At 42.0% G+C, this 21,421-nt stretch overlaps 1 protein-coding gene across 2 annotated transcripts in view; it reads right to left on the bottom strand.

The window, feature by feature from the left end:
• The window catches only part of bach2b (BTB and CNC homology 1, basic leucine zipper transcription factor 2b), a 134,358-nt gene extending 113,250 nt beyond the window's left edge, over window positions 1–21,108 (bottom strand). For both annotated transcript variants that reach the window (XR_004558393.1, XM_034161840.1), the window contains exon 1: window positions 20,987–21,108. The gene's annotated coding sequence lies outside the window, so the exon portion shown is untranslated. The remainder of the gene's footprint in view (window positions 1–20,986) is intronic.
• Between the last annotated feature and the right edge of the window lie 313 nt (window positions 21,109–21,421).

Consider the following 21,421-nt stretch of genomic DNA (forward strand, 5'->3'; position numbering starts at 1 on the left):
AGACAGCGGCCACCTGGGGCGCAGGGCTTGGCGGCTCCGGTGTTCTTCAGCTCCGTTGGTGGTGGAAGCTGTGTGGATCCAGCTCTTCTCTCGCCAGGCGTCTTCTATCGTCGAGCCTGCCCACACATCACTTGGTGTATGATTGACAGTCCAGCATATTGCTATTGTCTGTACGTCGTTGTGCGATTCACAACATTAAATTGTTACTTTTGGCTTATCCATTGTCCGTTCATTAACGCCCCCTGTTGTGGGTCCGTGTCACGACACTTTCACAACACGTCATAGAATCCAATGGACGTCGACCTTGTTTGACCTTTACTTTGGAGACCAAACATTCAACACAGTCAAAACTATTCCATTTAATAATCCTTTTATTTCAACCAATAATTTGCACCACTTTTTACCAAAATTGGAGCAACTTTAACTTTTGACCCCTGTACAAAATGAAACTGATCTTTGTCACCATTGTTGCTGTTTTTACCCCATAACTCCAGAACATTCTGTCATAGATAGTCCAAACTATACCTTTGTGGAATCATTATGATCAGACAAATAATGTGCTATAGTTTTCAACATGATTGGAGCATTTTTAAATTTTGACCCCTGTAGCTCATTAGAGGTCAGCTCCAGGATGGCTCCATGTGTGAAAATAAACATCAGCTCATTTAGAATGTGTGTGCCAAATTCCATGCTTTATCACAAATTGAACAATTGTTTTGCTGTGCCGCTCCACTACTGATCAAAGCTCAGAGGTGACCTTTGTGATTGATTATTGATAATCTAATGTGCTGAATACGCATCAATGCTGTTACATGTAAACAGGTGATTGGGGGCGTGTCCATGTGATGTTTGCTCCGTTTTATGAATCTGTGAATATTTTGGGATTTATATTTGAGAAGTTGTTTTTAAACCCAGTTTTCCTTTCACATGTTCTGATGTTTGAAAGAAATCTTTTTCTGGTCCCACAATACTTGACACTGCTATCACAATGGTATTGCCATGGTAACCCTGCTGTATTTCTATTGGATAGTCAGAAGGTAGATTAGAAACCTTTTGGACAGTTTTCTTGCAAAAGAACATTTTAAGGAGACGAACATCTTTTTATTTTTTTGTAAATGCACTCAAATCAACAAACCAAATCAGCTTTATAAAGTGTCTGATGAACCAATCAGAGCAGGTTTCTGCTGATCAATCACATGCACGCCCACAAAAGAAATTCTCTGGTTCTGACAAAGAAGGTCAGTTTCACGGGCATCGCCAGCATCCGCGACATAACACTACCTGTGCTTCTGTGGGTGTGTTGGTCTTAACATGAGGTGTGCTCAGGTGTAGAGCACGTTCACACCATCTGTCACCAGAAACCACAAAGACCAGCTCTGAGGTCCAGCACCTAACATAAGTGGCTTCACAACACAACGCAGCGGCGTAACATTCATACGATGTTTTGTTTACTTATGACCATGGCACTATGGCAATGGGGGGGGCGGGGGGGGGGCTCACTCGCTAATCACAGAACATGATGATGAACCCTGAACTTTGGAAATTATTCATCAGGCTAAATGTTTCAGAGAAAATTTAAATAACTCTTCACCTGTGACTTAAGCAAACATCAATGAATTATGTATAAAGTCACAGACGTCGACTCTCTCCAACTTCAAAAGCTAATGAGAGAAATAACAGATGATCAATAAATGAAGAAGATGGTTTGTGGTCCATTGTAATGATGAGAGGCATTTCAATCATTTTCTCTGCTCTCAGAACAGAAATGAGTTCTTTTGTTGTCGTGTGCTGTACTGATACCCGAGGGTTCAGTATCGACATTAATGACAAGTGAGCCTTCTGTTTTAAAAAGGCCTGAAACGATGCACACAGACATCGCAAACACTGCGAATATTTAAACACTAAAAACTGCCATCTTGAAGTTGAGCTGTTTAAATATTTTTTTTTATCTTTTATCTTCAGACAGTTCTGGTGGATTTACTCTAAACAATTTCTATGAGATGTTTTGGACGTGCAGAAGAACTCAGAACATGAACCAACATGAGCTCATGTCCACCAGTCCAGAGATTTAAATAATCAAACAATTCACCCACAAATAACCAGGACAGAAATCTGTGGCTATACTTAAAAAAACACCACAAATGATAATAACACAAAGAAGAAGAAATGAAGAAAAGAATCCGAACTGTGCTGCAGGCAACATCCTCAACAACAAGCTGGAGTTAATCCTTTAGTGAGACATTAATCCTTTCACTTGTGTCCACTCCTTTGATATCACGGCTCTCTGTGCCTGACACGCTCCAGTTTGAAAGGAAAAAACTCTGAAGTCATAACCGGACGACAAAACACAAATGAACATCGTAAACCCAATCATTTTGTGCGCAGCGCCGGCGCTTTCTGATGCTTAACAAGCAAAGTGTGCTGGGACACGCCCCACAATCTAACGCCGGCCGCCGTGCAAACCCGTTTTGTATCCACAATGGAAACGGGGGCCTGTGTGTTTTCAGACGTCAGGTGACCCGCGTTAAGGTTCGCTTGTTCAATACGTGGATAACGTGAACACATGATGAAACACGTGATTACAGCCGCACACATGATGAACTGATGTACGACCTCAGGGGACCTGCGTTAGCGTGAACTGAATACGTGGGTGATGTGAACGCAGCCTGACGGCAGCAGGAGGTGGAGCCGGTTCTGGTGGCAGCAGCAGCTCCACGTGTTCTCAGCGAATCTCTCCAAGAACTTTAACGTTCACTAAACCACAAACAGCTTCAGCACAAAGAGCGACTTTGTCTTTAAACGGAGATCTGGACATAAACATGTTAGCTGTCTCATTTTAACTCCACAGAAAAAGCTCAGCGGTGCTTCGAGGAGCTGAACATTACGATTTGAATTCACAGTTAAAACAAAAACAAAACACCAGCTGCTTAACAGAGGTGTCAAGTAACAAAGTACAAATACTTCGTTACTGTACTTAAGTACACTTTTTAGGTATCTATACTTTACTCCATTACTTATTTTTCTGCCTGCTTCTGACTTCTACTTATTACATTTTCACACAAGTATCTGTACTTTCTATTCCTTACATTTTTAAAACAAACAGCCTCATTACTCTTGGCTTCAGCGCCGGTGGATGTGTGCTGAGGCTTTACCGAGGCGCCAGCGCGGAGTTATCTGACCATGGGTCCGAAGAAGGCACTGACGGCGGAGGAGGGAGACGATATCAAGAAGTCCCTGGACTTTTTGTCTGAGGAAATCTCTGTTGTTAAAATGCAGCAGAAATCCATTATGGAGCTGGTGGAAGAAGTGAAGGCTCTCCGGATCCAGAATGCCAAGAAAGACCGGCGTCTGGTGTACCTGGAGAACCGTGTTGCGGAGTTGGAACAGTACACAAGGATGAACGACGTTATTATTACAGGAATTCATATTAAACCTCGATCCTACGCACGGGGGTGTCAGAAGACAGCGGAGGGGAGGCCAGTGAGCAGGAGGCCAGCTCAGTGGAACAACAGGTGGCTGACTTCCTGCAATCTAAAGGTATTCAAATGGACTGTAATAACATTGAAGCGTGCCACCCCCTGCCCAGGAGAGAGGATGGAGACAAGCGAGCAGTTATAATGAGGTTTGTCAACAGAAAACATAAAATGGCATTGTTAAAACAGGGACGGAAACTTAAAGGAACAAACGTATTCATCAATGAACATCTGACCAAAAGAAACGCAGACATCGCCAGGAAAGCTCGTTTCTTAAAAAAGCAGGGAAAAATTCAACAGACATGGACATCCAACTGAAAAACATTCATCAAATTGAATGGAACACCAGAACAAGCGAAGGTTATGGTAATCAGGAACATCGAGGATCTGGACAAATACGACCAATAAGGTATGAGGACACAAACACATCACAACACCATGACACAGACCAGAGGAACCTATTCATCTACTACATCATCTACATCTGGAGACAAGAAGGATATAACTCAAAGGATTGCTGATCATGGAAAAGTAGAACTGAGAACATTTAAATACACAGACCACAATGTACTGGACTTGGAGCACGATATAGACCCGGACAATAATTTCTTCTCAAATATCAATGACAGTTGTTGCTATTATACAGATGAACAGTTTAATCGGATCATTAAAACGGATAACAAATGATCAATAATCCATTTCAACAGCAGAAGTCTGTATGTAAACTTTAACAACATTAAAGAATATTTAAGTCAATTTAAAAAAAAAATTTTAACATAATTGCTATATCAGAAACATGGATCAATGAAGATAAAGGAATGGATTTTGAACCAATCGAAGCAGTGGTTCGCAGATTGAAGCAATGCTTTGACCTATTGTTTCATTTATTCTTTCTTTCGCTTAATTTTCCCCCGCTAAAACCCTAAAGAGCATACTTCTGTGAGTATTATTTACCTTTTCTATGTTAAACCGACCTGTTATGGTCTTCTGAAACAGTTGATAGATGTATTTTATAACTTAAAAACGGGAGCGACGCTAACGCGTTAGCATGTCTATGGCATTTTCAATGTTAAAAGTTAGCATGAAGCAACTGCAGCTGTCATCACGTTCGGGTGCATTTGTTTTCAAATTGGAATATTTCTTAAATGTATTTTTGTTTATATATTAATAATCTAATGATAATTATTATATACAATTTCAGAGAAAGAGACAAAAAGAACCTGAATAGAAACACAACAGAAAATAAAATATAAAAGGAACTAACAATGAACATAAATAAATAAATACATACAGAAATAAATGTTTCCTGTGAACACCTAGTGACTCTTCCACCTCCATTTCATCCCTGTTTTATTTAAGTTTAATGACAGTTTGTTTCAGTCAAACCATATTTTCAATGTGTTAATTTCTTCAGTTATTTCCTCCAGAACTATCTGACAAACTAGAAAACTGCTGCATCCTAGTAAGAGCAGAATATTACTGGAATGAATTTGAATAAGGAAAGTTGTATTTTTCTCTCACTAAATGGATGCTGCACTCACTGCAGTTTATTGTCTGGAATAGTCCCAGATTGCATTTCAGAGCTTCTAGAATTGAAACATTTTCGTGCAGGTGGTGTTGGGGGGTAATTTTGGGTTTTGGGTCTTGGGCCACATGTAGAACGAATCAGTTTTTAAATTAAGCTTTCAATTCATATAGTGGCCTCTACCTTTTTTTTTTTTTAAGGTTACTTTATACTTTAAGTAGGTTTTGGAGCACATACTTTTTCACTTTTACTTGAGTAAAGAGGTCAAGTTGATACTTCAACTTTTACCAGAGTGTTTTTAAACTGCAGTATCTATACTTCTACTTAAGTAACAAATGTGTGTACTTTTGACACCACTGCTGCTTAAACGGTGACTGCTGTCAGATTATTGTTGCACCTGCAAAGGAAGTCAAAGAAGGAAGCTTAATTTCCTTTGTAGCACTTACTTATAAATGGAAATGTGAATATTTTCAATAATGTTTTGTTGTCTCCGAACAAACAAACGTGACATTTTAACACTTCTGCAGTTTATTCTGCTTTCACTCAACAATTCTGATTTCAGCTTTGAGAAAATGTGTTGGATTGTGCAAGAAGCCTGAAGCCGACAGTTGTAGATTCAGAATTATTGTGTCAGCATTTGTCTTCACACAGCCAAACCACAACAAACAAACAAACAACAGCCACCTTCCTGCCACACAATTCTGAGATAAGAACCAAACATGATGTTTCTACTTACAGACACGTTCATGCATCCACAAGCAGCCTCACACTGACACGTGCACGTCACTCACACTCACAAAGAAGCTCCTTCGCGCACATGATTGGCGGGTGCAACGTGACGACGTCAGTGAAAAACTGACAGGAAACTTCATGAAAAATCTCCCAAAAATATTTTAATATTCTTCATAAAACCTCTGGTACAAACTATTTTAAAAAGAACACAATTAAAACTGATATTGAAATATTTTAAATGGGTTATAAAAGTTTCCTGTCAGTAAAACCTTGTAAAAACGACCTTTTAAAAATGACATTTCATTGTAAGCAAAAATAGTCAGATCAAACGACACACATAAAGAGCAGTTAAGGTTTAAAAATGTCCTGAAATTTTAATTTTCTGAAGAGCCACCAATAAAACTTACATTTTGCATTTGTCACCTCAACTTTTAATATTCACAAACTTTACAAAAATCAAAGTATCTCCAGAGATAAGTCAGTTTTTTTTTTTTTTTTAGATTTATATACGTTAATATCCAACAAACCAAATTAGGCGAGTATGAAGTCGTTCACCGTTCTGTTAATTTAATTTCAAAATAAAGTTGTCCCTTTGATGTTTGGTTCTTTTTCTACCTTTTATTTCAGTGTAAATTACAAGTCACCAAGAATTTTGAAGACCTCACTTTGACTTGACAGTCATTCAGTTATTTTTACAAACTACCTGGAATATTAATTTTATGTCACAAATCAACATTCAGAATCAATCAAATCGTATCTGCCGATTTAATCACAAATCAGGAACCAATATTAATCATTCCATATCTGATGATTTCATCACAAATCAATAGTTAGAATTATTGTATCTGCCGATTTCATCACAAATCAATAGTTAGAATTATTGTATCTGCCAATTTAATCACAAATCAGGAACCATTATTAATCACACCATATCTGATGATTTCATCACAAATCAATAGTTAGAATTATTGTATCTGCCGACTTAATCACAAATCGACATTCATAATCAATCAAATCATATCTGCTGAGTTCGTCACAAATCAATAGTTAGAATGATTCATATCTCTGGATTTAATCATAAATCAACCATCAGAATCAGGAAGTGCTAAATAGCGGTCGAGTTAATCAGAATAAGTGCGTAAATGACAGGGGGGCAGTAATGTGACGTAGGCAGCAGGATGAAACACAATCAGCCACTTTGCACACAATAAGACAAACACACATTTTGGATGTGCCTTGGAAAAGAGTTGTCACGGGAAGGACACGATCTTTACATACACATTCCAACGACCGCACAGGTGTTAATCTCCTCACTTTCATCACAGGACTTGATACGAACTCAGAATCAGTCCTGTAGGTTTTATATGTTGGCAGCAACTGCTGCCGTCCATAATGTCCATGGAGCTGTCCGTGGTGCTGACCCTAGACTGTGGTGACCACTGTCAGCTCCCACTGGGCATCAATCCGCTGCAGTTTGGTGAAAGGTGGGTGTGTCCTTGACCTTCTCCAGGCTCTAGGGTCCTCAGCACTGAGGAACCTGTGTCCTGGATCATGTCCAGAGAAACACATCACAAGGACTAACTGTGGTGTCTGATGTTCCCTCACAGTGCCAGTCATCCTCCTCATCTGACTCTCACTAAGTAACCATTCATTGGACTCAAAGACCCTCCACAGAGACCTGGGACCAAAGACATCCAGTCCTCACCTTAGGACACTGGTTAGAGTCCAAGTCTGACAACCAGACAGTGAGACAGGACGCACCAGGATCCTAAAGACGTGGACTGTCAACGGTTACTGAAAGTGACACACACACACACACACACACACACACACACACACACACACACACACACGCACACACACACACACACACACACACACGCACACACACACACACACATATTTTTTCTTAGTTCATTCATTCATTTTCTGACCCCCTTTATTCCAGGAAGGGTCACAGGGATGCTGGAGTCTATCCGAGCGGTTACTTGGTGAGAGGCGGGATTTATCTTGGAAGGCTGTAAGTCTGTCGCAGAGTTCTCAGCTTCCAACATATGCAAAATGAATTTCTGTACATACATACATACATACATTTTCTGAACTCATTTAATCCAGTTAAGGTTGATGGAGGGGGGTGTTATCCGCAAATTGTCAGGGAGCAAACTTTCTATATTTTCTATTTAATCCACCAAAATAAATACTTTACAAGCAGTAAAATTAGAATTACCTGCAATTTTGTGAACTACCACAGAAATAAAAGTATTCTGTAATAATTAGATTTTTAAACAAACTTAATTCAGTTTTCTGGCCATTCAAAAGGGACTCTGCATTGCTGGAGCAGATTAACGGCAAAAATTTAAATATTTGACTGATTCACTGATTATGTGATGAAAATAAATTAGTGTTATTTATTTACTGTGTATGGAAAAAAAAAGAACAAAGAAATCAACCTGCACGGTGAGAAGTGAAACCATCAAAACCCAAAAAGTAGTAAAACTGAGGCAATGTGATGACAATGTGCACACTGTGGAAAGGAGATGTGAAAATCACAGAGTGCAGCTCTATCACTGGGACTCCACCCAGTCTGACGTGTTAATCTGGTGCACGTTTCATGATTCAGGCCTCAGCACCAACAGGATCCACCACTCTTCATGGATGGTACACAGATCACAGAGGACAAAGTCCGAGCAGCCCAGCAACTGAACGAGGACACGGCCCGAGCTAGACCGAGCCGCCCAGCAAGTTAATCATTTGGGACCACAGCAGCATGTCTGAGTCTGACTCTCTGAGTCTCTTCACCCAAAGTGATCAAAGGGAATAATGTGATTATTAACCATCAGACAAAAAAATAAAACCTCTTAAATCGTCCTAAAGTCAGTTTGAAGCAGAAACGAGGCAATAATTGGTGAGCTGCTACTGATGCTCTGAAATGATGGAGGCGCGGCAGCACGTCAGACTCAGACGTGTAGCTGCGGCGCTCTGATCACTTCCTCTGTCTTTTATAATAAAATAATGCTGAATTTATGTGTAAATGATTGTTGCAGAAAAGCTTCAGATATCTGTGGCTGATGACTGGAGGCAGTTTGAAGCAGAAACGAGGTGATAATCGGTGAATCGCTGGAGACGCTCAGAAATGACGCATGCACAGTGAAGGCAGGGCGGATCGATTTTTAGGGGGGACCGTTTGGTTGGTGACACGAGTACTTTTTCTAAGAAGTTCTAGTGTGACGTGGATGAGAGTCTCAAAATTCCCCTGCAGGGGACACTGGTCAGTTAGAGTCCTTTTCCAGCCAGGTCCGGAGTCATTTACACCTGGGTAGACTGAGATGATACAGATTGATTGTCTGGTCCAAGGACAGACAGGCAGTGTGACTGGGAATTGAACCCATGTCTACTTATCTGTAGTCCAGTTCCTTATCTCACTGAGCTGTCTGTCCTAAAAGCTGAGTAGAAGATGGCTCTGATCCAACGGGAGTATCACCAAAGTATCAGAAACATGTTCAAGAGCCTTTAAGACACAAACACCAAACAAAACAGAACCAATAATAAATCACATCAAAACAACAGCCAAAGAAAACAAAATCTGTTCTTTCACACACACACACACACACACACACACACACACACACACACACACACACACATGATCCAAATGTCAGGAGCATCACTAAACATTGCTATGGAGACAGATGAGAGTTCAATGGTCCGCTAATATCAGGAAGACACTACCTGCTGGACTTTAACCTTCACCCTGCCCTGACGGTGGGAAAAAGGTTCGAGACTCATGTGCACCTTGTGGTGCTCCAAAAGGAAGAACTCTTTAGCAGCTACAGTGGATCTGCATCCCGTCTCAGACTGTCCAGGACCTCAGTCAGGATGCAAGTCACATGGGTGGTCTGTAGGATGACTTTAGAGGTAAAGAAGAAGAGTAATGGAGAGTGTGGTAGAGAGGTGAAGAAGAGAGTGCAGGCAGGGTTGAGGAAGGTGGCAGGAGGGATCTGTGACTGAAGACGTTTACAAGACAGTAGTGAGACCAGCTATGTTGGACGGCTTAGAGACGGTGACACTAACAAAAAGACAGGAGGCGGAGCTGAAGATGTTGAGATTCTCTTTGGGAGTGACGAGGATGGACAAGATTAGGAATGAACATGTCAGAGGGACAGCTCAGGTGGGACGGTTTGGAGACAAAGTCAGAGAGGTGAGACTGAGATGGTTTGGACATGTGCAGAGGAGGGACCCAGGGTATATAGGGAGAAGGATGCTGAGGATGGAGCCACCCGGGAGGAGGAGAAGAGGGAGGACAAAGACGAGGTTTATGGATGTGCTGAGGGAGGACATGCAGGTGTGTGGTGTGACAGAGGAAGATACAGAGGACAGGGTGAGATGGAAACCATTCATCTGCTGTGGCGACCCCTAACGGGATCAACAGAAAGAAGAAGATAATAATATCTCTAAACTACAAAGACGCTGTCAGTGAGCACGGCTGACCCGCTGTGATGACACTGAGCCTTGTCCGGTCTGAGCTGTGCACATGATGTTTTCTGGGTTTTTTCTGTATTATTTATCTTTCTTTCCTGACTTTTCTTTCCAGGTTACACTCAGAACGGTGCCACCATCAGGAAACGTGTGCGGCCTGATGGATCACTGCCGTACACGGATGTGTGACTTGCTGATCTTCAAAGCTCATTGGTTTACAGTGCTGTGCAGGGGCTCAATGCAGGAAGTGGGCACATTCCCCCCCGCCAACAACACCTGTGCTCATCTTACAGGATGCCCCACCTCCATTAAAAAAAAAACAAAAAACAAAACAGAAACAAAAACACTTCTTCTCCTTTACAGCTGCACTTCTGCACCAAACCGCACACTGAACCGGCTTTGTTCTTTTACACTCCACCGCTTCAACTGTAACATGGATCAACACGAGGCGCGCTTTACCGTAAACGCTCACTTCCTACCCGGGGGGGGCACCCAATACAGTTCATACGTCTGCCAGACAGATTCAGTCTCTACAACACACACACACACACACACACACACACACACACACACACACACACACACACACACACACACACACACACACACACACACACACACACACACCTTCAGCTAATAAACAGAAAAATCAACTTTCATCTGTCCAAACATTCCAACAAAAATAAAATGATTTTCCTTCCATTTGATGAACGAAACCATCAATTATAAGATGAAGGCTAAATTAAAAAATAAGAAGGAAAACAAGTAAAATGTTGTCACTGGTTCTGCTCTGACAACACAATAACAGTAATGAATAACCAATAAAGTGATTAAAGACAACCTGATTTAATAAACTTAACTTTTTGTAAAACAACAGGTTCACCAGCTTGTTAAAGTAAATATAAATCAATCACGTGGCAGAAACTTAATGCATGTGCAGCTAAAGTTCAAAATTTGCATCAGACGTGTGTGTGTGTGTGTGTAAATGTGCGATATCTGACGACAAACATTCTTATCACAGTCCCTCCAAGCCGTCTGGACACTGCTTTTTTTTTTTTAACTGTACAGTAACTACATTTCCCATCATGCTCTGATTGTTAAAGTTCACATCAGTCCACGTGCACGTCAGTCCAACATGAACTTACTGTTGGAGGCGCGATAACTCTGCTGTTACCATGGTTACCATGAGCCAGGGCTCCTTCAGACACCATTTTCACAGAAAGAAGGAAAAAACTGAAGTAAACATATCATCAAACTCTGTGATACTTAAAAGAAAAAGAAAGAAAGGTCATTGGATTGATTAATGAACAGAAAATAATCATATCCAATCAGTGATTGTTTTGGTCATTTATGAAGTAAAGAAGAAATTCTTTGGATTTAACCTTAGATCAAATTCTTTCAATTTTATATATATATATATATATATATATATATATATATATATATATATATATATATATATATATACACATATACGAGGTCTATTAGAAAAGTATCCGACCTTATTATTTTTTTCAAAAACCATATGGATTTGAATCACGTGTGATTACATCAGACATGCTTGAACCCTCGTGGGCATGCGAGAGTTTTTTCACGCCTGTCGGTTACGTCATTCGCCTGTGGGCAGTCTTTGAGTGAGGAGTCGTCCACCCGCTCGTCGATTTTTTTCATTGTTTAGGAATGGCTCAGAGACTGTTGCTTTGTTTGATAAAAAATTTTTCAAAACTGTAAGGCACAACTGAGTGGACACCATTCAATAAATTCAGCTGGTTTTCGGTAAAAATTTTAACGGCTGATGAGAGATTTTGGTCTGGTAGTGTCGCTGTAAGGACGGTCCACGGCGCCTGATGGCGATCTGCGCTTCGAGGCGGCAGTGTCTCGTCGTTTCAAGTTGAAAACTTCCACATTTCAGGCTCTGTTGACGCAGTAAGTCGTCAGAGAACAGAGAACTTTCAGAAGAAGTCGGCATGAGGAGTTTATTCGGGCATTCCATTGTTAACGGTCATTTTGTAATGAAAGAACGTGCGGGCAGAGTCGCATGTCGGGCTGGACCCGACCGCGGGGGGTCGCGGCAGGAAAAACACCTCCGTTGGAAATCTTAACGGGCAAGTTGGAACATGCCCAAGCTGTTAAACAATTTCTCAGTTACTCACTTGTTGAAAGCCATTAAAAGCCGCCTGAATTCTACAAATGGTTTTCAACACGGAGGTGTTTTTCCTGTCGCGGCGCACACAGATTTGCCGAGTCGTCACGGAAACGACTCGGCGAATTTGCGCGTACGTCTTTCATTAAAAAAATGTCCTGAAACAGTGGAATGTCCGCATAAAGTCCTCATGCCGGCCTCTTCTGAATCTTCTCTGTTCTCTCACGATGTCCTGGGTGACTTAAGCCTTAAATTAGGATGTTTTCAGCTCGAAACAGGCCGATGACAGCGCCTGGAAGCGCTGCAGGACGTCCCGCTCCGTGGGAAGTCCTTACACCGACAGAAACACCCCATAATCTCTCATCAGCCGTTAAACTTTTCACAGAAAACCAGCTTAATTTCTCGAATAGTGTCCACTCGGATATTCCTCACAGGTCCAGAAAAAATTTTGATAAAGCAACGTGTGCCGTCTCGAGCAGCGTGTGAAACAAAGGAATTCAGCCGAGAGGGCGGGACCACATCTCACTCAAGGCCTGCCCACAGGGAAATGACGTCACCGACACGCGTGAAAAAACTCACGCATGCGCACGAGGGTTCAAGCATGATTGGTGTAATCGCATGTCATTCAAATCCATATAGTTAAAAAAAAAAATAAAAGGGTCGGTTTATTATCTAAGAGACCTCGTATATATATATATATATATACACACACACACACAGTGGGGAAAATAAGTATTTGACCCCCTGTCAGTTTTGCAGGTTTTAAGAATGGAGAGGTCTGTATTTTTTTATTGTAGGTTCACTTCAACTGTGAGAGACAGAATCTAAAAAAAAAAAAAAACAGAAAATCACAATGTGTGATTTTTTAATAATTAATTTGCATTTTATTGCATGAAATAAGTATTTGATCACCTACCAACCAGCAAGAATTGTGTCTCTCACAGACCTGTTAATTTTTCTTTAAGAAGCCCTCTTATTCTGCACTCTTTACCTGTATTAATTGCACCTGTTTGAACTTGTTACCTGTATAAAAGACACCTGTTCACACACTCAATCAATTACACTCCAACCTGTCCACCATAGCCAAGACCAAAGAGCTGTCTAAGGACACCAGGGACAAAACTGTAGACCTGCACAAGGCTGGGATGGACTACAGGACAACAGGCAAGCAGCTTGGTAGAAGACAACAACTGTTATGATTATTTATTAGAAAGTGGAAGAAACACAAGATGACTGTCAATCTCCCTCGGTCTGGGATTCCATGCAAGATCTCACTTTGTGGGGTAAGGATGATTCTGAGAAAGCTCAGAACTACACAGGAGGACCTTGTCAATGACCTAAAGAGAGCTGGGACCACAGTCACAAAGATTACATTAGTAACACATGATGCTGTCATGGTTTAAAATCCTGCAGGGCAGCAAGGTCCCCCTGCTCAAGCCAGCACATGTCCAGGCCCGTTTGAAGTTCACCAGTGACCATCTGGATGATCCAGAGGAGGCATGGGAGAAGGTCATGTGGTCAGATGAGACCAGAATAGAGCTTTTTGGAATCAACTCCACTTACCATGTTTAGAGGATGAGAACAACCCCAAGAAAACCATCCCAACCGTGAAGCATGGGGGTGGAAACATCATACTCTGGGGGTGCTCTTCTGCAAAGGGGAGAGGATGACTGCACCGTATTGAAGGGAGGATGGATGGGGTCATGTATGGTGAGATTTTGGCAAACAACCTCCTTCCCTCAGTAAGAGCATTGAAGATGGGTCATGGCTGGGTCTTCCAGCATGACAATGACCCCAAACACACAGCCAGGGCAACTAAGGAGGGGCTCTGTAAGAAGCATTTCAAGGTCCTGGAGTGGCCTGGCCAGTCTCCAGACCTGAACTCAATAGAAAATCTTTGGAGGGAGCTGAAACTCCAAACCTGAAAGATCTAGAGAAGATCTGTATGGAGGAGTGGACCAAAATCCCTGCTGCAGTGTGTGAAAACCTGGTGAAAAACTACAGGAAATGTTTGACCTCTGTAACTGCAAACAAATGTTTCTGTACCAATTGATAAGCTCTGTTTTTCTAGGGGGTCAAATACTTATTTTATGCAATAAAATGCAAATTAATAATTTAAAAATCAAACAATGTGATTTTCTGGATTTTTTTTTAGATTCTGTCTCTCACAGTTGAAGTGAACCTACGATAAAAATTACAGACCTCTACATTCTTTGTAGGTGGAAAAACCTGCAAAATTGACAGGGGGTCAAATACTTATTTTCCCCACTGTGTGTATATATATATATATATATATATATATATATATATATATATATATATATATATATATATATATATATATTCATTATCACCTGTGAATATTTCTGTCCGCAGAGATCATCTGTTTTGAAAATGACTAATATTAGCTTTTTGAATTAACATTAAATTTAAAATGTGAATTTAAAGATTTAATTCACTTATGAATTTAATGCAGCGCTGAGACTCGAACCACAATCACTGCAGAAAAAAACGGTGTTGAGATCTGAGCTGCGTTTTTGAAATCTGACATTAAATTGGTGACGGACTTTAATCTGGCAGAGTGTTTGTGTTGGACTTCAGCATCATTACGAGGACTGGTGGGTTTTTTTAACACTTAACAATCAAATATGCACATAATTATTACAAGTGCACTCAGAGTGCAAACGCCAACCAAGGCCCATAAACATCCAATGACAACCATTTATCCCCATCCGGCAGGTTCACACAAACAAACAACAACCTGTTCACACGTTTAAAGTATTTTTCAAAGTTCTAAAATGATTCAAAATCCCCAGCTTGGCCCTTTTCTCCTGATACATGCCCAGATTTCACAGTTTACATTTTAATTCGGGTTCAAATGTTCTCAGTTTGGTGAAAATCACTTTTGGTTTCTTGCTGCAAACAGCCGGTGAGTTTTCAGTGCAGCAGCAGCGTCACAAAAAACGTCTATTCTACTTTGTTCACAAATTTATGTTGATTTGTTACTAAATCAACGAATCTTTAAGCTCCACCCACCATCCAAATCGCCCATTCCAGTTTGCCATGACACAAATGCTGCCCCCTTCAGGTCAGGATTGTGGAGAAAAAAAATGAAGTGAGAATGTGTGAAATGAAAATGAAACATGTGCATGTGGGAAGAAGAAAATTATCATCTTTTTTTCAATTCATGTGCATCTTTATCTGGAATAACAGCAGAATATATTCATGAAACCGTCTCAGTGTGCGTGTGCAGGGAAACTGTTTATGTGTGGAAATGGTTCACAAGAAACTCACGGAACCACAAATCAACATGCACATCTGACAATTGTATGTATATAAAAAAACAGCTGACATGCTTTACATGACTACTACTACTATTACTACTATTATCACTATTATTACTATTACTACTATTATCACTATTACTACTATTACTACTGCAGTAGTAATAATCCAAATGTCTCTGCAGACGACTCGTCACCTTCCAAATGTCTGAACTGGTTCAGGATCTCAGAATGTCTTCAGTGTTTGAATCCCAAACTACCTCCAGCGGACACGCACCATCCCGCGACTTTTACAGATTCTGATGCGTTGACCCAGAGGTCAAGAGGTGAAGTGCACTGTTCCAACAGGAGCAGAAATAAAACCTTTAAAACCTGGCAGAGGGTTTATGTGACGTCATCATTACTGAGAGGAAACAAGAAAGAAAAAAAAATTAAACAAAAGAAACCAGAACCACAAGAAAAGTTGCTGGAGAGGTTCAGGTTCCTGGAGAGGTTCAGGTTCCTGGAGAGGTTCAGGCCTCGACGGGGTGCGAGAAGGCGGGTTTAATGCAGTCTGATTTCACATGGTAAGGAGCACCACCAGTGCACATCGCTGTGGTGAACGGCGAGGAGAATGAGCCACCACGGCGGGTCAGACCATGGCGCAGGAACAATGGCCTTTAGGATCTGAGAGTTCTGCCAGCAGCACCGTTCCAGCTCCGCCTCCTGCTGGCAGGACGCCAGTCCAGCATGCCTTTGTGCTGACGTGTGCCGGCGATGGGAACACGAGCGCCGAGGCGGACCGCGGACATTCCTCCAACATCAGCGTTGCAAACAAACCTTCACTCAGACATTCTGTCTCTGCCCCTTGGAGAGTTTCTGCTCCGGCCTCCGAGCTACAGAAAACACATCTTAACTGAAGAAATGGAGGATTAAAACCTCTTTTTTTCTCCGTGTCTGATGAATTGGTTCTGACGTTTTATTTGATTTTTTTTTTTTTCATTTATAATGGGCTTTAAAATGTAAACAACATTGTGTTTGGTTTTAAAAAAACATTTATTTTTGCTAACTTATATTTTACACCACTTTCATACTGTGTGGATTAAGTTGATTCATAAATATTTTAAAAACAACAAGAATCTGAAAAGTAAATTAACGTTAGCGCCAGTTTGTTCTAAAACAGGGGAAAAAGTGAAACATGAATCATTTCAAAACAGAGCTTCACTCATGAACACAACAAAGTTTAAACCAGATTATCATGAATCATTAAAGGAATTCCACAGTGCTCATTTTTAGCCTCAAATAACTGGTTTTACGCTTGTGGGACATACATCACACTCATCCAGCATCATGTTAGCATCATTTTTGGCTACAATATTTAATGTCTGTTTGTAAAAATACCTGCTGGCCTGCAGTGTTTTGCTGAACAGGATGAACCTTTGAGCTCATTAAGTGCTCAGTTAAAAGTGTTGACTGAAGCTTGCTGAAACATGGTTCAGGTGTCGGACGTGAGCCGTCACTTTAGACGGGGTCACATGACGGGATCCTGCTGCCGTGTGGGATTTCAGCTCTGACTGGGAACTCCAGGTATGTGGAGAACTGCCTGAATAAAAGTACCGTTTTCCCAAACAGACTCGAACGAGGAAAATCCAAATCATTAAATCAATAACTGATCAATAAATGCAGAAAGAAAATATGATCATTTTGTCGAACACAATGTAACTGACTGGAAACAAACTGGAATTAAAACCACATTTAAAAGTGTTTGTTATGAAGATGTTATTGACACAATGTGATGTTTATTTACCTGTTTTTCATACTATGACAAAACAACAAGAGTCCAGCTTCACTTTGTGTGCGACTGTTAAATCCTCAAAGATGAATATAAGGGCTCCTTCACACACTGTACGAATAAGTATATATCAGGGTGAATCACTGCGAAACAGCTCGTATGAGCGAACCATGAAAACATCGAGCCGACGTCGGGAGGGACACATGATCGAGCAGGCGGGAACAATCCCGCTGCGACGATTTTGTGCACAAAACCGTCACAGCGGGAACACAGTGTGAGCAGCTGGAGCATGTGTAACCACATCGCGCAGCTGGTGTGGAAAAAAAAAATATATGCCATCCACGGGATTTGAACCTGCAATTTACAAAAGCTCTGACTGCCGGCCAGAAAACTTTACCACTGCACTACCATCACTGTCCTATAAAAGATGTGGAAAAATGCCTGAAATCAACAAGGAGATTGACGCATTAAAAACAAATAGAACCACACACCATAAAAACAACACTGCATTTATCAAGCAGACAACACAAGTATGAACCGTCTGTTCCTCTGTAGATGACCCATGGTCACAGATGTACAGTCATGAAATGACATGAATGGAGCAGGTTGCTCTTATGTCTACATCTACTGCCCCGGTGTGTGCAGCCAGCCCTGTGTGTGTGTTCTGCCTGACACGCATGTCCTGTGGACGGCGCACCGCAGGACGGACACGTCATGTGGGTGATGTGACATTCAGATCACCTGCTGCGTGTTATGATCTGACGGTCTGTTTCACCTGGGGCAGCCTGTCAATGTGGGCTCGCTCACTGCAGCCCGTCGCAACAGCGATATATGTTTTTAATGTATGTCCATGTGAGGACGGCAAGCAGACACATGCCCATCACAGTGGACAGTTGTTAGGTCATGTCCGTCCAAACATGGTACGTGTTCCCCAGCTGTGATGTCCAGAACCTGAGATCTCAACAGCTGCTGCTGTCAGCGGACAAGCCCCCTGTCAGTTCAGTGCACACACCAACGTGTCACTCTGTGTCTGTGTTATGTGATCATTTGTTTGTACTTATTTTTACTGCTATTTAGTTATTCCCCCATCTGCAACACATCTGCCAAAGCAGAAAAATTAAAGTTCAGTCAAAACCAGCCATGACAACAAACACACAAAACGCCGACTGAAGGTCAAACCAAACGCCACAAAGACAAACTGACTTCACTTTGATCATTGTGTGACATTTTTATTCATTAATGCTGCTTTTCAGGTTAAACAACGTAAACTCATTTTATTGACATTCATATAATTCATAAATAATAAAAAGGTAAAGCAGTGTGCTCTACTGACACCAATAAATAATAATGATGATGATGATAATAATAATAATAATAATACCTTCTTGCTTAATTGTATTTGGATAAATAGGTGAAACGAGTCTGTGTTATTCAAACTTTGTTTTAAAAGATTCGAAACAAATATTTTATTTCATTTTCTCACTCAAAACCAGTTTTCTTAAAAATCTTTACCAAAATTAAGACTTTATGATTTTAATTGGCGGATGCATTAAAAGACATTTTTTTCTATTTCTCAATAAATCAGTTATGAGAAAAACAAAACTGTTGAAAGTCCAAATATTCTGGTTTTGTTGGTGAGTGTGATGATGCTCACTTCATTCATTTGAAACAGAACAAATCAATAAAATTCAAATCACTTCAGAACGTGATGTTCCTCTTCCAGCTGCTCTCATTAGGGGGCGCCACAGCAGCTCAATCGTTTCCATCTCACCCTGTCCTCTGTGTCTTCCCCTGTCTCACCAAACCTGCATGTCCTCTCTCAGCACATCCATGAACCTCCTCTTTGTCCTCCCTCTTCTCCTCCTGCCTGGTGGCTCCATCCTCAGCATCCTTCTCCCTATATACCCTGGGTCCCTCCTCTGCACATGTCCAAACCATCTCAGTCTCACCTCTTTGACTTTGTCTCCAAACCGTCCCACCTGAGCTGTCCCTCTGATATGTTCATTCCTAATCCTGTCCATCCTTGTCACATCTTCAGCTCCGCCTCCTGTCTTTTTGTTAGTGCCACTGTCTCTAAACCATACAACATAGCTGGTCTCACTACTGTCTTGTAAACTTTCTCCTTCACTCTTGCTGATATTCTTCTGTCACAAATCACTCCTGCCACCTTTCTCCACCCACTCCACCCTGCCTGCACTCTCTTCTTCACCTCTCTACCACACTCTCCATTACTTTGAACAGTTGACCCCAAATATTTAAACTCATCTACTTTCACCACTTCTACTCCTTGTACACTTCTAGTTGGTGGTCAGAGCTGCAAAACCATGAACGGGTTCAATCACAGCTGCGCTCCCAAGTGTCCTTGAGCAAGACACTGACTGACAGAACTGCACCTGCAGGCACAGTGAGCTCATGAATCACTATCACTAAACAAACAAACAAACAAACAATGAGCTGCATGTGTCACAATGTGGCAGCAAACTGCACGTGCACACAATAACAGAGCCGCTCTGTGTCACCGCCCCCCCCCCCCCCCGCGTGGAGGGAGAATCCACGCAGCCGTTACTGTACAGAACAAAAGGCTCCGTGCGTGAGTGCCGCGCCGTGCACGTGCCGTAAAAGCGGCAGTAAGACACCAATGCCGTGCGCGCGCCTGACCGTGTCCACACGTTTCTGTCGCGTCAAAAGCCGCGTGCGGTGACGCAGAGACGCGCGGCGCAGCATGCGGCACGCGGCGTGTTGCATCAGCACAAACAGACAAAGAGGCAGAAACCGCGCGTGACAAAATGCTGCATCACCCCGAGCACGCGGACAACGGTCCCGAATCAAAGCCACAACAAATACACACGTCACAAAGCACTTATTATGTACATATATACAGACAAACAAACAAACAAACAACAGCCCCAAATCAAAGCGATAATAAATAAACACTGACGTGTTGCGTTTCTTTGTTTCCGTGACAAAGCAGCATTTACAAAATTGAATAAACAACAGACCCAAACTAAAGGCTGAAATAAACAACAAATGAACACAACACGTGACAAAGCATCAAAGACAAAACAACATCAAAGCAGCGGGTCTTTACATTTTTTTACATTTTAATTTTTGGTCTTAAAAAACTCTTTAATGTTCAGCCTAAAATCTGAGTGACGCTATAAAGAAAAGCGCAAACGTCAAATGAAGCTCAGGTGTTTTAACGGCGGCTGATTCACGGACTGTCGGAGAAAACATGTTTACACATCAAATAAGTGATGGATTAAAGGCGGAGCCGTGATGTCATAATCGACAGAACCGGAAGTGGGCCAATTAGCCTAAAATAATGAAGTCAGCTTTACATGCGGGTAGGTTCTGTTCTGCAAACTTCCGGTGGGCTCGGAACCGGAGGAACGCGCGCGCGCTCCGAGCAGAACAGGATGTGGTCCAGCCGCGTTCACGCCCCGAAAACATGACAGGCGTGTTCACGTTCGCAGCACCCACGCGCTTTATTTCGCCCACTTTGCGTCCACGTGAGAGTGACGACTGTCACCGCGAGCCGCGTTTAGCGCAACTTTCGGTGCGCGCGTGCACGGGCGGACTCACCTTTTCCGCTCGTGTCGCAGCCGTTCGCTCGGTTTCCGTCTCCGTGGATTCACATCGTGAACATTGTCCTCGCGACGCTTTCGGCTTTTTGTGCCACTTCCAACCAGCACGGGGTGTGCGCGCGGGTGTGTGCGTGCCGCTCCGTCTGCGCGCTCCGCTCCTCTGAAACAAACGGCGCCTCCTCCTCCTCCTCCTCCTGCGAGGAGAGAGAGACAGAGAGAAAAAGGACGGAGCGCCTCCTCTCTGCGCACCAGTGTTGACATTCAGCTGTGACGTCACTCCCTCATTCACACCGTAGTACGCGCGCGCGCGCAGTGGAAAGAGGGCAAATGATACAATATAAAATCCACTTTTTGTCCGTTTACGTCCCCAAAATGAATAAATTCTGTAAACATACCAATCAATCAGGAGCCGATCGATAATAATCAATAAAAG

The sequence above is a fragment of the Thalassophryne amazonica genome, chromosome 21 (genome assembly GCF_902500255.1).
Source record: "Thalassophryne amazonica chromosome 21, fThaAma1.1, whole genome shotgun sequence".
Classification (NCBI taxonomy): Eukaryota; Metazoa; Chordata; class Actinopteri; order Batrachoidiformes; family Batrachoididae; genus Thalassophryne; species Thalassophryne amazonica.